The following is an 8,858-nucleotide window of genomic DNA, read 5'->3' as shown; positions in this document are numbered from 1 at the left end:
AACGCGTCGCACTTGTTTCGCGCGAAAATGAAAACATGTAACTGTGTGCGACATAACATTATTAACTAAAATAGACTGCGTTAAATATTTGCGCGTGTTACGTGTTTTCACAGTCAAAAGTCTCGGTCGCATTTGCAAAGGCGAGATATCCGTTGACTCACAAACTGCATAAGGCGGCGCCAGCGAAACGCGCGTGTTACATACATGTAGATCGCATCGAAAGAGCGCATTCTCGCATGCATAACATTGTTACAGGGCGGCGAAATCATTTCCGGCGAGTTTTTATATAGTTCTTCCGTATCGAAGCGGCGTAGTTCTGAAATGCACGAAAAAACCAAATCACATAAAAACCGCGGCACAAATACGATCGCACGATAATCAGAACGACGGAGAATCTCCGAGGAGAGAGGTTTTTTTTTGTTCATCCGTCGAGAAAAAGAGAATGTATCATTAAAAAATTAAATGTGGATAAAAAAAAACAACCAAAGGGGAAAAAATATCGACGCGCATGTATTCTACGATATCTAATTAAAAACTGCACACACGCGCGGAAAAGATTTATTCTCCGCCAGATAAAGAGAGGCGTCAATTTTTTTGTTGAATACAAAAAGTGCGCGGATTTACTGCGTGAAAACTCGTTGTGTAACACACGGCGAGCTGCAAGTATAGCTTTTTTTTTCGAGAATAATGAGAATTTATTGTCCGAGTTGACAACAGAAATCGCTTAAAAAAAGCGTTAACGTAACGGCTTGTAAACAGCCGTCCGATGAAAAGACGGGGGTTGTTTTCCGTATACGTAAAGTTAAACACGCGAGACACATTGTGTTTTTTTTTTTTTTTTTTTTTTTTGACACACATATTGATCGCATCAAGCGTGTCGAAAATATAAATGTAACGTATAATATATATAAGAGCATGGGGATAAAACAGTTTCCATCTAACGGGTTTTATAATTATGTATATCTCGCGCGCACACAAACTCAGTTATATAAAATTATTCTGTGTTAAAGCAAAAACCTGCCGAGTAAACACTTATCTCGCTGTCGATCAATACTTCATAAACTGCTGTTGTTGCAATTCAGGTAATTTATATTCCGAACCCCATTATGCGTATTAAAACAACACTTTTTTTTTTTTTTGCACTTGATTTACGAAGAGAAATTACAACTGATTTCGGTTTTACACGGAGTTTATACATGAAAAGTCATTGTGCAAAATGTTATAATTGAATTATATTGGACTGCACGTAAATGGCGTGCAAGATTTACGACGGGAGATTTGCGTGAGACTTGATGGATTTGCGGAAACCGATAATCTAAAAAAATGTCCGTTCTCTCGTTGATGTAAGGTTTATAACAGTTCGGATAAATCTTGTGTGATTAATCGTTATCAATATTTTGTAATTTGAAATCATTTGAGAAAAACGATATATATTCCGGAAAATATCTCTGAGAAAGCGATGTTTGGTTCACATGGTTCTTCCGAACGGATGTGGATCCGCGATAACAAATAAAATTACCGATTTCTTTTAATGTTACACACCGTGCTACAAAAACAGCATTCGAGAATCGAGAAGAAAACTCGAAATTGAAGTTTATATTGATTTTCTTCTTTATTTACAATTTGGATTGCGCGCGCAAAAAATTTACAAGATCGTCTCGTCGAGTCACACGCTTGCACATTTTCCGCTACTTTTATTGCCACTTTCCGTCGTGAAACGAGTTCAATGTCAGTCACATTTCGATATAAACAGAATTAAAACTCCAAATTACAGACACCGTGCTTGTCTTTCACTAGGCAATCGAATAGGAAATGGTATTTCCTTTTCTGTTAACGCGATCTGCTGTCCGGAGACACCGCTGACATTTCATCTCAAAGATATCGATCAACAATGAAAAGAATTGGTTGTATTCCTGATAATCGCCATTGGACGATGATGAAATTAAAGAAGAACGTATTGACGACTATAATTTTGCAAAAAAAGCAACACGCATGATGTTTGAAATGTTGGAGTGCGATTTCTTAAAAAAACACTGTATTAATTTTGCAATTTTTATTTTGACAGGTTTGAAAAAAAAAAAACGTTTATTTATCTCAACAAGCGGAATATTTTTATACTTGAGAAATTAAAGATCCTGAGTGACAAAAGAAAATCAATTAATAATTCATTTCAATCAATTTGAAAGATAACGTACACGAGAAGAAGAACTCGAAAAGGTCAAAAGAAGGAATTATAAAATGGATGATAATTCCTGTGTCAATTTATAAATGGTGTTGTAGAAGAAAACCAGGGAGAAAGCTTCATTAAGAAATATGCGTGAAGTCTGACGTGTGTGTGTGTCTGCTTCCAAAGAAAATAATATTGTTTTTTAGCAATGAAAGAAAGGTATAAAAGCTGCGAGGAAAATTCACACACGGGAACGTTGTGTCGCGCATATTTTTAATAAGGTTTCTTTTCTGACTTCCTTTTTCTTCACAATGACTCAGTTTCTCAAGTTTCATGCAACTTATAAGATATCCTACAAATTGCTTCGAATATAGAAGCCACATTTATGTTGGAACGATGTGACGAAACTTGGTTTCTTGACACGACGAGGGTATCTAACAACGCGTCCGAAGTAGGTCAACGGAGGGTTGACACCCGCTTTCAGGGCCGTGATTGCTAAAATATAAAGTTGCGTCGTCCTCCTTTTCATATCCACGCTCTCTGCATTCTCCCGAGCGTCTGTTTCGACATTGTCCTGATATAAATTAACAACAAAGTCGGACTGTGTAATGTTTACTATTGCACTCGTAAACTTAAAACGCAATAAGTTAAATGCAATTTCAAGTAGAATTGATTGATACGATATAATGGAAATATACGGGAAATAAGACAGCGCGCTCGAGTCGATAGAAAGAGGAGGCTCTTGGACCAAGTTTAAGCTCTTTCGATAATGCGCGTTCGTCTGCGAACTTTCGGGGGTGGGGGGGAGAGAGGAAGAGGAGGGGAGATCTGCTTGTTGGAGGTAGCAACGAGGATCGATTGTCGTCGAGGGGTTGGGAGAAGAGGAAAAAGGAACATTGTGCACAATGTTTTTGATGCACGATCGTGACCTGATGAATGAACGCGCGAAAACCGCAAAAGAAATTGCATTTATCTAACAAAAAGCGAAGAGATTGTTGTTTAAAAAGAAAAAAAGAAGTTTGATCAAAAGAACATCGGTTTTTTTCGCCAAATCGTGCGTTAAAAAAAAAATAAAAGAAAGAAATATACCGTTGCTATTACAAGTAAATTGGACTTTTTCGATGTAATTTTGTTTTAATTCATAGTCGATTGAACGAAGATTATTCTGAAATATAAGATCGGCAAGAAACGCACAGAGAACTATTTGCGCGAAGACGATTCGGAGCCAACATTATGAGAGAATGTCGGTTGCCAAAATGTAGTTACGTTTGCTACAAAGTGCAACAGCAAATATAACATCGGTTTCCGCAGACCGTGCGAGCGAGCAAGTACACTCGAAACAGGCGTGCAGAATACACATTTCGCGTCCAACTGAAACTCCATCCTGAAAAACTGCGCCCCGCAAATTTTCGCTTTGGTCTCCTTCGACTCACGCGAGACTAAGTGAAATCGTGCCTTTCGTTCGAACGAGCAATTCGCGAATTTTCGAAATTTTGTTCGCGAAAGAAAGGAATCGTTTTCTCATCGATCCGAGGAAACGCGATAAGAGAGAATTACTCACGCTCAAACGCGCGCTATGAAGTTTAAGCAAAATCACATCTTCTCATTTGGTTGCGCGCAAAGATTTTCTCAAGCTTAATCAAATAATCGATTGCTCGAATGAACTCGGTGGAATTTGCGCCGTCAGTTTGTATCAAAAGCATTGAAATTTCCATTCAAATCAGTTTAAAAAAAATTATCAAATCACGTTTTAACTTTATAATAATTTCAATTTTGCGAAGTTTTATATCGTAATTTTAGCGAGCGATTGGAGAAATTTTAACGCATATAATTTGCCTCGAGAAATTTATAATTAACTTGATGTGATATTCGCGTAAATTAACAATATATCTTATCAGCGGTCTATGATTTGTTGGACACTACTGTTTTCCGGATCTCTCTCTCTCTCTATCTCTCGTTCATAATCGCTTTCCTTGCAATCACTCACGTCGTTGCGTAGCGCGTCTCCCTTAGGAAGGTGAAACGCCCATTTCTCAGAGTATCGCGGAATAGATCGTTCCAAATGATCTCGACTTCGTGACCCAGAGTTCGAGTTATTTTTAGGTACCTCCCACTTGGTTTTGCACATAGGCAATCCCCCTTTGCCATCGGCATCCTGTTATTTCACCCGTTCACGACACAAACACACTGTCGCTTTTTATAGATATTTTTCTCAGAAACGGAATTTTTTTTACTTGTTCTTTTTTATTCATCTTTCGGATATGAAACTTTATGCGCTTTTTTTTACTAACAAAAACTCTTTAGAACTGTCAGATATTCAGTTTATTATAAATGAGAAAATAAAGACAACACGGTTAGGTTTCGGCGTTATATCGATGGCAAGAAGAACAAAGAAAATGATTTTTTAGTGAACTCTTAAAAAAAACACCTTCTGTGTCAAAAATTTCAACTTCTTGTATCGCGAAAAGAAGAACGCGCGCGATTCTTCGGCTATTTATGTATACGTATGCTGGATATCGTGATATATTATCGTCTCGGATAAACGTCATCGACAACCGGAGATCCTTGAATGAGTTTTCCGATAAAGTGACAGGGCATACCTACATATACACAACTATGATATACTGTCACAATGTGAATAATACATAACTACGCGCTCGATCTCTTTCTGCGGCTGCGAAGGAGCAGTACATATTTTTATTTCACCTATATATGATCGTATTTATTTATAATACATAACACTCTTACATACATATAATATTTATTCTATTTATCCAACTAAACCGCAAATGTCGCCGTGCTTTGACATAAAGAAGTGATAGATTGACGGAAAATTAATTAAAATTTATTATAGTGTGCGCGCGTGGCAGTAATTATTGTTATAAATCTTCTTTATAATTTATACACAATTGTTATAAAATAATATAATAAGATAGATCAATAAGAGCGCACAAACACGATTGACTATTTGTTGCAAATCCTTTGTATGTGACAATGTAACAAACATTTCGACCTTTGAATGTCGTCTTATTTTTATTTTTTATAAGATTGATATAGTAAAGTACTTGTTATTCATGTAACGACATCTTGTTAGAACTTTTAGCATTGATAATCGGCCAAATAATCGAAATGTTTGTTACATTATTACACATAATAAAAAATTTGCAATAATCAACCGTGTTTATACTCTCATCAGACTTATCTTATCACTTTAGTTTGAAACTTTGGAATCACTGAAACTCAGTAGATTAACAATTATTATACGTACATTTCAATTTTTTTATTACATATAACTGACAGAAATAAATTACACGTATGAAACTTGTTTTCCTAAAGAAATCCAGATTGGAAATTATATTTATACACGCGTATACGCTCACACACGCACATTATGATTAATTTAAAAATATCCCAGAGACTAGAGAAATCTTCTAACGATATTAAATATATAAATTTCAAGTTATTAAATGCACATATTGCATGCGCATTTATTCAAAAGTACCATCGACCGTAATTGTGACATCAAAGAGATAAAAAAGCGATCGGTTGTTACACGCGAAAGAACCAATGACAGAGAGAGAAATCGAATTACACTAGATAAGAGAGCGATTCGACGACACGTCCGTGTGTACGCGAACACGAAGAAGTATAAAAATATTCCCTGGAGTGTGCCACTTTGAGAGAACTTCCAAACGCGATACATCGACAGTTACAAAAGACTCTCTGCCCAATTATACATACTATATATAATATATATAATATATATATATATATATAACAAGTCGAGTGATACTCGACCGCGTGCAATTGAAAGCGTCTCGTTGATGTGATTTCATTCGGAGCGGTATTATTCGCGGACGCGAAGGCGCGATCGATCCGAAGTCGTCGTCGCCACGATGTCCGCGGAATTTTTTTGTCGCAGCGTGAAAATCGCATCCCGCTGCGTAAATCGCGTTCCTTTGTATAGACCGATCTGCTCTCACGTGTTCACTCATTTATCACACAATAAATCTCATTTGCTTAATACGCAAATTGTTACAAGATAATCAGTGTGCTGTATATTAAGTAAGTAAATATCTCACTTCCAAACCGAATAATCTCTCTTCGTTATTTTTGCTTTTACCACAAAACCGTCATCTAATTATCTTTCAAGAAAACGGATGAAAGAGAGAGAGAGAGAAAGAAAGAGAGAGAGACCGCGTATACGCTTGACAGATGTGTAATATATCGAGATCTCTAAATCTGAAATTACGAAAGAACAAGCGCGCATCTGCCTATGCAAAGATCCCGGTGCATTCGCAATAAACTTTGATCGTGTTGCCGCAAATTCGCGTATCGCGTGAGACGTGCAAATCGAGTCGTCGTAGGTAGGTCGCCCCGCATGCGTCGGAGTACATTGCGCTCGCGGGAATTTACCTTACCCTCGACAGCTGGAAACGATAACTTGGAAACTGTTCGCGATTTTCGGCGCATTATTCATTCGCAGCAGCCGAAAGATTCCCGTTGCATAATTCAAACGCGAACGCGAACTCAAAACACAAATACATATTACAGATCCGCATATGCGGATATCGCGTGCGTAATATGCGAGGAAGATGCGAACGATAAGGTGAGAGATTAGCGAACAATGCGAAGCTGCGGCTGATCTTTCAGGATAAACGAAGCTGGTATCAAGAGAGAGTAGCGGGATAAAATCCCGGGGATCAATCTTGGTTAAATGTTACGAGCGCGGAAAGGAAATGTCGAATGATGCCGCTTTGAATATTTACTTCCCACGTTTGCGGAATTATGCGTGTGCGTGCGTTATGAAGACACAATCGAATCTATTCAATCAATCAAAATTGATGGAATAAAGCAATAGAAAAATATAAACAAGACTGCAATATATAAGCTTACTTTATTCGATCTCTGTATTTTATTATCATTCTTAACCGAATTTATCTTCATATTTTATCGGCGCAATTATTGGAATTTTGTGAAAAGTTTGTCAAAAAATTATTATTCTTTTGTGTGATAAATGATTTTCAACATTTCCTGCTTTGTGTGTGTGTGTGTGTGTGTGTGTGTGTGTGTGCGCGCGCGCACGCGATTATCAAATTAATTGGATATAGATTTAATTATACATCTTCACGTGCTTAATTTACATGCTCAGTACAGAAAAGTAATGATAAAACGTTAAACATCACAACATCACATTTTTCGAATAAAGTAACTACATTAGCGCAAAATAAATTCGATTAAATTTTGTCGTATAAAATAAAGAAACATTAGCAATTATTATTAACAAAAATATCAACAGCACACACATTTCGTCGCGTCCGTAGGTTTCGTAGAATTACGCCAAGTACTACAAGACGTATGACTCATCTCTAGTTACGTGCCTCACTGCTATCTATAAATCTACGCGAAGGCGCGCCTATATTGCATTCTATTTCGCCATTCTGAATCACAGAGTCCTCTCAAATGCACGTCATGAGTTACAGAAGTCCGTTTTTTTTCGCAGAATTCCGCAAATAATCAATAAATAAAATCATTTTTTCCTTCAATTTTTATTTGAAATTGCGCTCATTATCGCTCATTTGAATAACTGAATCATAACATCGTAATTCTTTCGTAAAGTTGAGAAAGCACATTGCGAAATTATCGCTGCCAGTTCGCGAGCACAATGCTTCAACGACGAAGTGGCACGAACGAAAAGTTGTAAAGATGTGTGTATGTGTATATCGTAGAATATTTCGCGCACATACACACACATAAAATATATGTATGTACGATTCGAACATTTTACGAGTTTCTGAAACAAAATCGTATCGCGCTCAAAGGCCACGACAGAAACGATTAGATCACAGACAAGTTCACGTGTCGCGACACGAGGCACAACGAAACGCGAGAAACTCGCCCGTACGCAGAGCTTTCTAGTATTTAGGCTCACTAAATATAGAGCACGACTCGGCTATAAATCCCAAGCTCCCGGTCTCTCTTGCAGCCGCAGCGACGAAGATTGTTTTGAGCGCCCATGTTGTATCGGCTGATGGACATTTTGTATCGAGATGGATGAAAAATGTTCAAGAGATCTTGGCGATATCTTTTAAGAAGAACAAAACGGAAAACAAAATGTGAATTTTAGTTAAGAATCTAATAAAATTATGTATATAATTATAACAAAAACACACACACACACACACACATACAGCCATAAAATATTTAAAATATTTGATGACAAAAAATATATGTCATACGACAAGAATATAAAATATTCATAAAATACAATCTACAATTTAAACACACACATAATGTTCTAAAATTTTGTTGTTTAATAAAAGTTTAGATGAATAAAGTAGGATTTACGGAACGAATCGATCGATCGTGCGGCTCGACTTCAGACGCGAGATTTCACAAACTTTGCGTGACAAGAAAATCGTTCGACAAGCCGACTTTCTCGGGTTAAATCGCAAAGAATTATCCTCCATAATAACCGTGTCTCCACGAGCGATTTATTTTCCGCGATAGCGGGATTACAGGATTGAAAACAACACATCGGCCGTGCTTGTGTTACAACGCGAACGTTACAACAGATTTCTATTGCGGCGTAATTGTCATCACTTCGCCGCGCACGATATCTCTGTTCGTAATTCGCATACGGATTTCTTTCGTTTTCTAGCGAGATAAATTTGCTCGCTCAAAAATTTCG

This window comes from Pseudomyrmex gracilis, unplaced genomic scaffold, assembly GCF_002006095.1.
Source record: "Pseudomyrmex gracilis isolate BER0280 unplaced genomic scaffold, ASM200609v1 scaffold_46, whole genome shotgun sequence".
Lineage (NCBI taxonomy): Eukaryota > Metazoa > Arthropoda > Insecta > Hymenoptera > Formicidae > Pseudomyrmex > Pseudomyrmex gracilis.
Note: the sequence above shows the minus strand (reverse complement) of the source record.